This window comes from Sinocyclocheilus grahami, unplaced genomic scaffold (assembly GCF_001515645.1).
Source record: "Sinocyclocheilus grahami isolate Dianchi unplaced genomic scaffold, SAMN03320097.WGS_v1.1 scaffold475.1, whole genome shotgun sequence".
In the NCBI taxonomy this organism is placed as follows: domain Eukaryota; kingdom Metazoa; phylum Chordata; class Actinopteri; order Cypriniformes; family Cyprinidae; genus Sinocyclocheilus; species Sinocyclocheilus grahami.
In genome coordinates, this window is record NW_015505654.1 from 598,918 (window position 1) to 612,044 (window position 13,127).

Genomic DNA, 13,127 nt, shown 5'->3' on the forward strand with positions numbered 1-13,127 from the left:
GCTGCTTATGTTGAAGTGTTTGGGATGTGGCTTTTAATGATGAAACCTTTTTTGTAATCAGGCTCTCAAAAAGTATATAACAATTTGGATATAGATTTATCGGCCAACATATCGGTTATCGGCTTTCAAAAATAAAGAGTAATCGGTTATCGGTATCGGACAAAATTTTCATATCGGTGCATCCCTAAAAATAACTCTTCATTTTGCCTTTTATCATAATGAAATAGACACATAGTCAGTACCGTGCCTGAGAAATCCAGGCAGACAGTGAATATTCCACATTTCCACACCTCACCTCTTTCTACTTTTGCTAATATTAATTGGCTGGCGTAAGAAACATCCAGGTTTGAGTGTTATACTGTTAAAAAAAACATGCAAGTCGTAGTGAAATGGTAGCGTTGCCAGGCATTGAGAGGCCATTGGAGTCGACTTTGATGGTCAGAACAGACTTCAAAATGGCAGAAGGTAGATCTATTTGTTTTCTGCTAGTACTTAGATTATAGAATCACCTAAACTTGCATTAGAAGTACTCTCTGCTTTTAAAACCTTAGCTACACTGTCATGCATGCTAATATTCCAATGTCTATTTCTTCTGAACACCCTAAAATAGCTCAGGTAGAGACAAGCATGGAGCAGTACTCACTGATTTATTGCAAAGCTGCATTAAAGAGGTAATTGTGTATAAAGATCAAGTGTGTTTATTGTCATCAGCCTAAATTTGCACCTCAATTATCAGACACGAATGTCCTGAGCCAGGTGTAATCAAATGGCACAGCAGTATAGGGCACAAGGGTGTGAGTTTGGCACAGAGGAGTGAGCAGACAGCCCAAAGGCTTGGCACTAGCAGACAGGCATCAGAGATCAACACGTTAGCAGGGGCAGAGCACTACTGCTGTGTGTGTGTGTGTGTAAGTGGTGTGGATGTGCAGCGGGACTTAATCATGACCTAAGCACACTGGCCCCAGAAAATGAGCATGAATTTCTTAAGTAGCGTGTGTAAGTGTCTGTGTATGTGTGTGAGAGTGAGTGTCAAAATATGGTCTACAGGCTATGTATGGACATATACAGGTGCATCTCAATAAATTAGAATGTCGTGGAAAAGTTCATTTATTTCAGTAATTCAACTCAAATTGTGAAACTCGTGTATTAAATAAATTCAATGCACACAGACTGAAGTAATTTAAGTCTTTGGTTCTTTTAATTGTGATGATTTTGGCTCACATTTAACAAAAACCCACCAATTCACTATCTCAACAAATTAGAATAATCAATCAGCTAATCAACTCAAAACACCTGCAAAGGTTTACTGAGCCTTCAAAATGGTCTCTCGGTTTGGTTCACTAGGCTACACAATCATGGGGAAGACTGCTGATCTGACAGTTGTCCAGAAGACAATCATTGACACCCTTCACAAGGAGGGTAAGCCACAAACATTCATTGCCAAAGAAGCTGGCTGTTCACAGAGTGCTGTATCCAAGCATGTTAACAGAACGTTGAGTGGAAGGAAAAAGTGTGGAAGAAAAAGATGCACAACCAACCGAGAGAACCGCAGCCTTCTGAGGATTGACTAGCAAAATCGATTCAAGAATTTGAGTGAACTTCACAAGGAATGGACTGAGGCTGGGGTCAAGGCATCAAGAGCCACCACACACAGACGTGTTAAGTAATTTGGCTACAGTTGTCGTATTCCTCTTGTTAAGCCATTCCTGAACCACAGACGTCAGAGGCGTCTTACCTGGGACATGTACAGTAAAAATGAACATACTTTCCAGAAGGCCAGCAATTCACTAAAAATGTTTTTTTATTGGTCTTATGAAGTATTCTAATTTGTTGAGATAGTGAATTGGTGGGTTTTTGTTAAATGTGAGCCAAAACCATCACAATTAAAAGAACCAAAGACTTAAACTACTTCAGTCTGTGTGCACTGAATTTATTTAATACATGAGTTTCACAATTTGAGTTGATTACTGAAATAAATGAACTTTTCCACGACATTCTAATTTATTGAGATGCACCTGTATATGTGTGTGCAATATAAGTTCAAATAGTTTCACAATAAAGGTTGGGAGCTGAGAATTGGTTCTTATTCAAAACCGGTTGTATTTAAAAAAAGAAATACAGGTGTGGTGTATTTTACAATCAGGTCCAGCTGGATCTACGGTATGCTACTTTGTATTTTCCAACCCAAACTCATGAGAAAAGGTGACTATTTTTATACAATGGATTTGTATGGAAACATACGATTATTAGAAAAAAGGTCCTCCCCTAAACTTAAATGTCAGTTAGCAGATCGTACAAAAACCTATGAATTAGATTGTAAGAATTCATACAAATCAGTTGTCACGAATTGCCTGCTTTGTTTTTGTTTTCATTTGTTTCTATCTATTACCTGTTTTAATTTGTTCAAATTTCCCGCTCCCTGTTTGTTACTATGGTTTCTGATTAAAGAGTTATCACCTGTTCATCATTTGAGTTCTAGCTCCCTGTGTATTTAAGTTCCTCCTTTTCATTCATTTGGCGTCTGGTATTGTTTGTGTGTAGACATGCTGTTACGTTGCCTTCTCGTAATTGGATTACCCGAGTTTGCTTTATTAAATAACCTTTTGTTTGTGGACATCTGTTTGAACCCTTTTCATCATCTTCCTCTGAACCTGATCGTGACATCAGTCATCAAAACAGAAAATAGTTATAAATCACCATAAGTTGTTGTATTTTCAAAAATGATGGGCAATTTTCAAACACTTTCAAATCTTATTTGCTCTAACCTATTGGAGATCCAATTGTTCTCTTCTTCTCTTCCATATTTGGCGACAAAATACCATGCCGAACAGACCTTATAGTCAGGGTAGTGGCATTATTAATTTAGACAGGAATGAAAACGATGCTGTGGGGGTTAGAAGTGCAATGTGTTCAATGGACTGTACTGTTGTTTAACAACACACCAATTCTTCAGCTGATGAAATATCTTTCCACAAGACTTTTTAGTTCAAACAACAAATGCAAAGTATGTTTTCAGGCTTGAATCCAACACTCCACACTTTGAACTTAATGTTTTAGTTAGATATTTAGTTATATAACGGTTTCATGATTATGTCAACTAATAATGTTTGCAGAGCAGCAAGGTCTTACCAGGGAGTTCCTGGTAAGTTTTTCACAGAGTGTTCAGACCTGGTTTCATATGTCAAGTTTTGAAGTCAATATGTTTTGAACTGTATCACGTGGGAAACTGGTGATTTCATGGTGCACTCAAACACACACACACACACACACTAAAGATTTAGATCTAGAGCAGTTGCATGTATTCATCCATAACAGATTTTAATGACGTTTTTGTTGACATTTCTGAATTTGTTCAAAATGTAGTGTTAGTATTTGTTGAATCAGGAACAGGACTTTGACATTGCAGTGTAAGCAACATTTTCTTGTCTCATTAGCCAATGTTTTAGCATATTAAAAAAACAAAACAATAACAGCTCCAGTGAACTGGCTGCAGGCCACAACAGAGACATATCAATTGCATAATATATAATTACCATGAGTAAACATGGGAGTATTGTTTTCTTATCGTACATTGTATGCGTGTTTGTATGCTCCAGCTGTGCCGTCACTCAAGGAAACCAACTACACTCCTAACACACTGGCCTTTGCTCTCTAAAGAGGATCCAAATTTGCTGTGCTGAGCAGAAATTTAACCTAGTCATAATTACATGCACACTAAAACACAATCCTCTCAGCCCCCCTAAAAGCCAAGAGACTTGAACTACAATCTGTTTTCCCATCCAAATTACTACCCAAAACACGAGCAAATTTAAATTGTCAGCATCGATACACATGAAGTCAGATTTTTACTTTAGTATATTAACAGTCAGTGTTCTCTATTCCAGACACCACAGTCACAAGATCCTAGAGGCAGTGACATCGGCATGCCCTGGAAATAGAACACCTATACAAGGAATTGACCTATCGGTAAGCCCCTCCCCTCAAACGCAGATGAGCCAATGGCAGTTGAGTATCAGTTGCATGGGGACCGAAACTCAGACATCTTTAGGTTTCAGCGCCATAGAGAAACATTGGGAGATCCGAAGCTCTTATCAGTTTGATGGTGTTTATGCTACAAAAATGGTAAAACGATGTGCCTGGGGTACTTGTAACACTGATGCCAGGTATCCTGAGAGAATGGTTCTGTGGAAGACTAGTGCATGATTGTTCATCTTTGGTACACAGCAGGTTCACATGGTGTATTAATCAAATGATGTGGGCGCAGTAACCGATTCAACCCCAATCCCAATGAAGACGAAAACGTTCATTTTCTGGTTGTCATACTCTCATTAAGATACAATTAAAATGAGTAAGCCCATTTTAAATGTACAAACCTAAATAGCTAACTGTTCTCACGTCATGTATGGTGTACATAAACGAAGGTCTATATTTCAGTGCCTCTCCATATTAAACGGGTTAAATGTAAATTAATTTAATCTTACCCTGCAGTACATGAACAGTGTTGATTCTGGATGTTGTCATCTGCGATCATGACAACCGTAACACGAGGCTTCTCCCACTTGCATTGTGATCTGTAAAGCCTCGCTTCCAAATTAATCTTGTTACCCACCATATTTATTTTAAAATCTCTTATATATCCCTCCATGGCATATTAAAATCCCACTTGAATGCTCCTCGATGAGAAGTGGTCCTTTGTCCAAAATTTAACAAGGTTTTCACTCTGACAGCTGTCATTGTATGACAGTTATCAACCCTGTTTGTTTGTCCGAGTTAGCAACATTAACTAAGGGGGACGGGGCTTACCGATAGATCAATTCTCCTCTTGACCGGGTTTATATAGGAGATTGGGTTGATGGACCGTGTGGCCTCCAGATGGGCACTCAGGCCTGGACAGCGTGATCAGAGGTGAACCAACGCAGAAATCTAAATGGAGCAGAAAGACAAATACGGCAGTCTGTACATTTAGTCAGTTCATTCCAGACAGTTAATGAGGATGGACACTAAATGAAAATGGTCAAATGAAGTGCAAACATCTTAGGTTTGCCTTTGACAATAGGAAGCGTGGAAGGTGGGCTTTAATAGTAGCCTGTTACTCTGAGATATGCTGCAGCAGATTCTACCAGTGGTTAGGGAATAGTCAGCAGACATTTTGCTCATATTTCATTTGAAAATACAATGCTTTGCTTGTGCTTAAATTTAATAATTATAAGTATTATAAAACAGTTAGTTCTGGTCCTCAGCTTTGATTGACTGAACATGGGTGCTTATATTTAGTCCTTTTCATGGTTTTTGTCACTCACCTTTTGTTGGGGATTCTTAATTGACTCTTTCTGCAGGATATATTGTTATGCCAGTGGGTGGAGACAAGTAACTATCTCTAAAATGGAGTCATTGAATAATTTATTCAACCAATTCTTTCAAACAACATTGATTTGTTTAGGAATTAAATGCTGGGTCTGTCCAAATACCTACACCACTTGAGAGCGTGTGCATGCAACAACAAGTAAGTCCACAAGACTGTCCCAGGTCTTAAAAACACCAAAGCTCAGTGCTCTTAACGCACACCAAACCCACACTTTGGAGTGTATTCGAGGCTAAGTGTATCCCATCATGCATGATAATCAGGAACTCACATTCTGAAAAAATACAGGAAATATGTCATGCAAGTAGACAAGTGGTCAAGTGCAAAGACCGCAAGTGTGGGTATTTGGACAGGCCTTCTGTTTTGGAGACGCACAGTAGTGGATTCTGCTTGAGATTAGTTTGGAAATGAAAGCATCAATGATGGTTTTACCAGGAAGACTCCTAATGCCACATCATTCATTCATAACTGTTATTGGCCAATCACAGATTGACACTTGCAGTATATAAGTACTGAACTTTCTCTTTTATGTTCACAGTTGATGACGTTGACATTACCCTCCATCCTCCTCCCCACCACCACCAGGTTGGTCCCTGTCCATCCAGGGGTAGGCACCACCTCTGCCTTCATCTTCAGGCAGGACCAGCCAAATCTGCATCACCAGGATTTGGACAAAGGACAGGGCCTATGCCAAAAAACCTTTCCATGTAACTAGACTTGATTCATTGCAGCTTGCTACCATCTGTAAATTCTTTATGGAAAAAAACATGTAAACGTTCACCTACCCTTTTGACTCTTTCTGGTAGATCTTTTTTTGTTTTAGTTATGGTTCCTGTCATATGTTTCCCTTGCCCTTATGTAATCCTGCAATTGGTTGTCTTGTTCATGTGTCTTGTTCTTATTGGTTGATTTGGTAATGTGGTTCTTAGTTTTGTTTTGTGATTGGGTCATTGTCTTGATTGTTCACAGGTGTTCCTTGTTTAGTCATTTAGTCTTGTGTATAAATAGCCCTCATGTTGCCATTTGTCTTATGTCTAGCTTTGTTTGTGTAACCTGCTGTTGGTGACTCGACTTGACTCGAGTCAAGTCAAGTCAAGTCAAGTCATTGTTTATCGTGTATTTGCTCATTCTTGGATATTAATAAACTGCACTTGGGTTATTACAACGCTCACCTCAGTGGAAATGTTACAACCTTCTTGTTTACTAAATTGTTTAAAATAAATGTCATTCTATAATCACTATAAATCATGTTGTTGGTCTGAATGCATTGCTCCTTTAGCTAAACTACGATGAAGCATTCCCACAGTAAAATGTCATACATTTTTTATTTAAATAATATACCTAATAACAATGCACATTTATAACAATATTTGTGAAATCAACTTGGCATTTTTAATTCAGCTGCTGATGAAATGACTGCAGCCAACATTTGACTTCTTGAAAATCAAAAATTATTTTTTTTTTTTGATGGAGCAAATGGGAATCGTGTAGGCTACTTCTACAGATGTTTACAGTGCTAAAGTTTACTTCCGCATTGCATACCCGGATATGTGAATAGAGTTCATTCAGAACAACAGTCTGGAACATATGATATTGCTACCAAGCATTGTAAACCTGAGTGGATGCATTCATAATCTGTGAGAAACAATTTGAGAAAATTCTCACAAAAATGAAGCAGAAGGTTTTTCACCTGAGCTATATTAATAATCTGCTGACCCAAACTACATTGACCCTCAAATTTCAAAAGAAGACTCTCACCTGTCATGGAGGTTAGGAAATAAACATGCAATGTTAATGATCTTGAGTGGGCATGATAGGAAGATGTCGGGGCAGCGTAAGCTGTACTTGTCCCTGTTTCCATGGCAACCCCAAAGTGCTGCTAGGAGTGTGGCATGTGCCAAAGCCGACTGCTTATCTCTCGTTTGCTAAGTTTCTATTCATAGTGCTCAGTGGAGAGCCACCCTGAGGATGGGCATGTGGCAGGTACAGTTGGGCTACGCAACCCAGCCCAGATCAGACCGTCTCATGCTGATTTTAGAGAAACGCAGGGTAGAGCATGAGGGAGGCTGGCACAGCGCAGGTGTGTGGATGGGCTGCCTGCAAAACCTCAATTCTCAGTAGTTCAGTTCAACACCTGCTATCCAACTGTGATGGGCTTTAGTGACACAGTTTTCCCCAGATAAAATCTATTAAGGCCATTTTAAATTAAGAATGTTCATTTTAGTCATGAACAAACAGATTTACTTCATTTTGATTTAATTGTGTTTTTGAAGAAAGGTTTCTGCCCACCTTTTCAATTAAATATGTACCTCGACATTTATTGCAATTTGAATTTATTGTTTATTTTGTCTTGGCTTGTCAATGAATTGTTTAAATGTCAAATTCAAATTTGTTACACACACACACACAACCATAAATAATATGATTTATACAGTGAAATGCTTTTTCGACTCTCTGCGCATAGAAATACAACAGAGATAAAATCTTAACATTTTAAAGTCAGATTATAAATTCTATCAATTACAATAAATCAGAAATATATTTTACAATACAATGTAGATACAGAGATAGAGAGAGAGAGAGAGAGAGAGAGAGTAATGAAAAGAATGTAACAGATACTGTAGGTTAATTGTATATTTGTGGTAGGTGTATTATTTGTAATATTTTTAGTATTTCTAATAATTAATAAAATATAATATGTTTTAAAATATAAAAAACAATTAAAATAAATCATTTTTTATTATTTTATCTGTATTAAAAGTTTTATTATTTATGTCATGAAATGTACAAAACATAAATATTTCTAATTATTTGTTAGCTCTCATATCCTTACCTAAAAAAAGCTTCCATGTATTTACGACTCAATGATCTTGACTCTGTGGTTGGACCCAAAAGTGCTCACACAGTGAGAAGAGCTCAACTAGTCCGCCACTGGACAGTTTTTTTTTTTATTTGGGCAGACGGGTTGAGCCTAGGGGACAGAACCTATGTAAATAACAGCTTTTGTGGGTGATTGTTCAAGCTCAATTGGCACCTCTGTAATGGGCTTTTGTAAAGTGGATCAGTGAGGAGAATGGCACGGCTCTATACCACAGAAAACAAGCCATTGTGGGCTCTGTCTGTTCAGTGCTCGGGACATGGAGAGTTAGTTGCTGAGAGAAATTGATCTGGCCAGGCATAACCTCTAGTCTTTCATGTGTCTATGGCTTTGGCCAGTATTGGCTTTGTTAGAATCAGCCTACGCAAGGTCTTTCCAACCCAATGATCAGCACTTTACCCCCCTGGGAGAAGGGGGAGAGGCATTGGACTGCACTGAAGCCACCTTTATTCCCCATTGTGCCCACGGGTACATCAATAGTTTCGGGTAGAAGCCTGAGCAAAAAAACTGCTGGGAAAGACACTTTGGAATAAGGGAATCAGCAACAGCTTGCTGTTGTATTGTAGGCTGCCTATACACAGAAAACACTCTATACGAACTGTTTTACAAGTTTATGCAATAAAAGTGTATTCATGTATTTGGAATAATGAGTAGATTGTTCAGTTTTTCCATCGTTGTTTTTGAAATATAGGTAACACTTTACATTAAGGTTCCCTTTGTAAAGGGTTTACAAATGTGTTCATAAATGACTAATAACTTATTTACAAATGCATTATAAATAATTGATAAGCAGTTCTAAATGCATGAATAAAAAGGGTAATTTTAATGCAATCCCTGCCAAATAGTGAGCCATTTTTAACTCACATGTTATAAATGCTTATTAATATATTTGTTCATACTTATTTCACTCAAAAATAGACTAGCAGCAAAAACAGACTATTATAGCGACACTGAAGTGTGTTGTATTTATGGTTTTCACATTTATATCTCATGACTCAAATTTTCTTGTATTGATTTTTTCCCTCCAAAATACATTTTGATAATTTCATCTTGGTAAACAAAATAAATCAGTTTTTATACATTGCTGTGAATAGGCATCATGGACTTTTGCAGAGTATCATGGGTAAGATACAGTATTTTCTCCGAAATCTAGATTTAGAAATACCAAAAGTGTCACTAGATTGTGTGAAACCCATGAATCAGGTGCAATACTTAATTATTTCTAGATAATAAGATGAAGACAGATTTTTCAAATGCATCAGGGACACATCATATCTTAACTGAAAGGGACGAGTCTGGACACATCCTACTGGCCTACTTCAGACGGCACTTTGTGGAACAGAGTGGCAAGCATGAGGGAGCTTTTTTCTTGGAACAGATCCCAGGATGTCTGAAAACCCTGGTGAAATCGCCAGTTGCCACAAGGTTAAATAAACTGGGTCATTTAGTTTGGACAGACACTGGTATTTTAAATAACCCCATCTGATAATACCTCTTGGTCTATATACGTTCATTCTAACTCCATTCACACCAAGCACAAAGCAGTGGGTCAAATTACATAAATACATTTGTTTACTGCGAAGACCTCGCCAACTAGAAAAGTCATCAGCACAAATCCTCAGCAAAGACCACGAGAACCATGCAAGCCCTCTGCACGGACCCAGTGGCCAGCTTTGACTCCGTCACCTTCACTATGTTCTGAGTGGTGCCAGTCCACAGTCTGACTTCTATTGCAGTCTCGAGCTAAACCACACCATGTTGGTTCGTCTGGCCTAGGAGAACTGACCCCCCGACTAAACTTGGTTTCTCCCAAGGATTTTTCAAGGATGGAGTTTAGGTTCCTTGCCACTGTAGCCTTTGGCTTGCTTAGTTGAGTACACTTAATATTTGACATTATTGTAGACTTGATTGCACAGACACTATTGGATGAAAATGAACTGAGCTGCATGTTGGCGTCACTAAATTAACGATGAACTGACTTAAACCTGACTTTGGAAAATTGACTATTTACTATTGTCCTCTTTTTAGAGCTGCTTTATAGCAGAACTGAATTTTTTGTTTGTATTATTGAAAAATTATTTTCCTGTTTAACACTGTAAAGCTGCTTTGGCACAATCTTGGCAATAATATTGTAAAGCGGTATATAAATAAAGGTGACTTGACTGGGTTGACTCGGTGTTACCAAAATATATATATATTTATTATTCCAAGAAGAGCTGAATATAACATTTTAGATAAGCCATACTGTTTTAAAATAATTAGTTAAATTACCTGTAACCAATATACAGTTTGGGTACCAATTCTTTATAATATTTTCTTTCATGTTCTGCAAATAAACAAACAAATGAATACAGGTTTGAAATGACATTAGAATGAGTAAATTATGACAATCATTTACGTTTACATTTTTGGGTGAACTATACTTTTAACTATATTTTCATTAAAAAAATTAAGGTTATAATTAAAAATAGTGTGTATATTTTAGTAAAGAAATCGTGGTTCAGTGTTGTATAGAAAATATTGAGAACTAATAAAACCAAGAGATTATGTTTTCCTCATATTTTTTAAGGAAACTTAAGCAGTTTTTAGGCTTGAATTGAGGAACTGATTAAACTGAAAAAAAAATTAAAGAAAGGAAGGCTACCTGTTTATTTTAAGAGAATTAGCTCAATGTTGCCGTTTTATTTTGGTGGTGATTGTTAATTCCCAGCATGCTTTGCATATGGCTGGATATGGAGAGTAAATATTGAAATGAAATATTGCTACTTCATGTGTTTTTAAGTAAAGGGAAACATCTATTAATGTTTAATGTAGGGCTGTGCAATTAAGCTCATGCGATTGTCATGCGCATCTCATCAGTAAAGCGGTGATTAGTAGTAAATCTCCATCACCTGCTTTCAGATGGCGAGGCATTTACTACACAAAGCCTTAATTCACTGACAATTAGGCAATATCGCGTTCATTATCGCAGGCGATTCAATCTGCATAATGAACGCAATATTGCCTAATTGTCAGTGAACTATGGCTCTGTGTATTAAATGCTGCTCCATCTGAAAGCAGGTGATGGAGATTTACTACTAATCACAGAACCGGCTTTACTGACGAGATGCGTATGACAATCGCATTCGATTAATTGCACAGCTCTAGTTTAATGTTCAGTTATGTTTGACATTTGAAAGAGTTTCTGTTGTGTTAAAGTTTCTATCGTTACCACTCTCCAGAAGAGTAGAGCTTATGGTTATGGATAACTGCATACCACTATGAGGCATGATGATTTGTTCAATCAGCAATAGCTTTGCTAATGCTAGTGCAGTAAAGTTTTTTTCCTATTTGAATTATTTGGCTGTATACAGTCTTTTAATTGAAACAGGCTTTACTCAAAATCATGGACTTTTGAGAATCAATGTAAAATAAATGAGCACATTTCACTAATAATATTAAAATCATTGCGTCATAGATTAAATAATTTAGAAGATTTTGCATGATTTATTCTGGGAGATTCCATTTTTTAAAAATCAATCCTTAAAAACTACTCAAAATTTTACCTGTAATATTGTTGCCATATTTTTTTAAGTAGATACCTCATACCATTTTTTGAATCCATTTCTATATTTTGCAAATCACAAATAACTGTCCTAACTAATAATACATGGCTATAACTTGAATAGCCTGATATGTTTCTGCCATACTGTTCACCTGTCATTCAGCCTCAGCAAAAACAGTGTGTGACATAATTATTCAGAAAAACTCAGAAAAAAGGGGTGGTTGATTATGATTTCACTTTTTGAACTTTAGTTAGTGTGTAATGTTACTGTTAGAGCATAAATAACGTCTGCAAAGTTACGACGCTCAGAGTTCAATGCAAAGGGAGATATTTTCTTTTAAAGAAATTGCTGTTTAAGGACTACAAAAAACGTCTGGTAGGGACTACAACGAGCTTCATCCTGGGTTTGTGACATCACAAAACCCGATGTTTACATAAACCCCGCTCCCGGGAACACGCAACTACCCGTAATGGCAAAGACAGGGGCGTGACGTTTCCAGACAACGTGCAGTAGCGAATCACAAACACACTGAGCCCGCTAACCAATCAGAGCCCATTGCGTATTTCTGAGGGAGGGGCTTCATAGAACCAGGAACTCAACAGACCATTTTGACGAGAATGGAAACTACGGTGTGAATAAAGGTAAAATATGTGAAAATAATGCTTTTTTTTTTAAACGAAGCATGAACACACGTTACACTGCATCCCATAAACACAATCAAGCTTTCGAAAAAAGCTGATCAACCACCCCTTTACTTAAGAACAAGAGGGAATATCAGGTCACTTCTCAGAAAGTTCTAAGATCAATGAACACTAAACAGCATCACCTAGTAATTCTTATTCATTATGGAACAGTGTTCTGTTTTGCAAACAGAAGGAAAAATCTTGCTTTGTCAGTGCGATGACATAGAATCTTTTATTGAATAATAATTAAAAATATATATTTTATTGTATTTACTTATTTTTAATAAATCTTTTAGTACAAATAAATGAATTTTTGGCTTTATTTATTTATTTTAGTTTCACCTTTTTATTATTAATATTATTGTTCATTCAGGCCAGTCTAACATTTTAATATTGATGAGCAAATATTTTCCCAAGAGTGTTTATTTTAGTTTAAGTTATGGATCAGTCTCATATCACAAGTGGGATTCTGTTCTCTGAAATTTGCTGAAATGTTCTAGAATAACAAACCCTGCTGAATGTGCCCCAGGTGCGTTTGTAATGAGATGGAGTTGCACGCCTGTCACTGATGTAGGCCATATGTGAAGCGCTCTGACAGGTCCAGCAGAGGTGAACCGACTGCACAGTGGAGAACGTTCAACATGCTTTATGCTCACCAG

The 13,127-nt window shown here is 37.2% G+C and overlaps 1 long non-coding RNA gene across 3 annotated transcripts in view; it reads right to left on the reverse strand.

Moving 5' to 3' along the window:
* Positions 1-8,326, reverse strand: part of LOC107553583 (uncharacterized) — a 9,761-nt gene extending 1,435 nt beyond the window's left edge. The window contains exons 1-2 of one of the 3 annotated variants that reach the window (XR_001604973.1): positions 8,196-8,326; positions 4,804-4,923 (exon numbers count right to left, since the gene is read on the reverse strand). This is a non-coding gene — a long non-coding RNA (uncharacterized lncRNA). Of the gene's footprint in view, positions 1-4,803; positions 4,924-6,147; positions 6,180-7,120; positions 7,453-8,195 lie in introns of those variants that run through there. The other 2 variants (XR_001604974.1, XR_001604975.1) reach the window with 2 other exon arrangements.
* Positions 8,327-13,127: the final 4,801 nt, after the last annotated feature.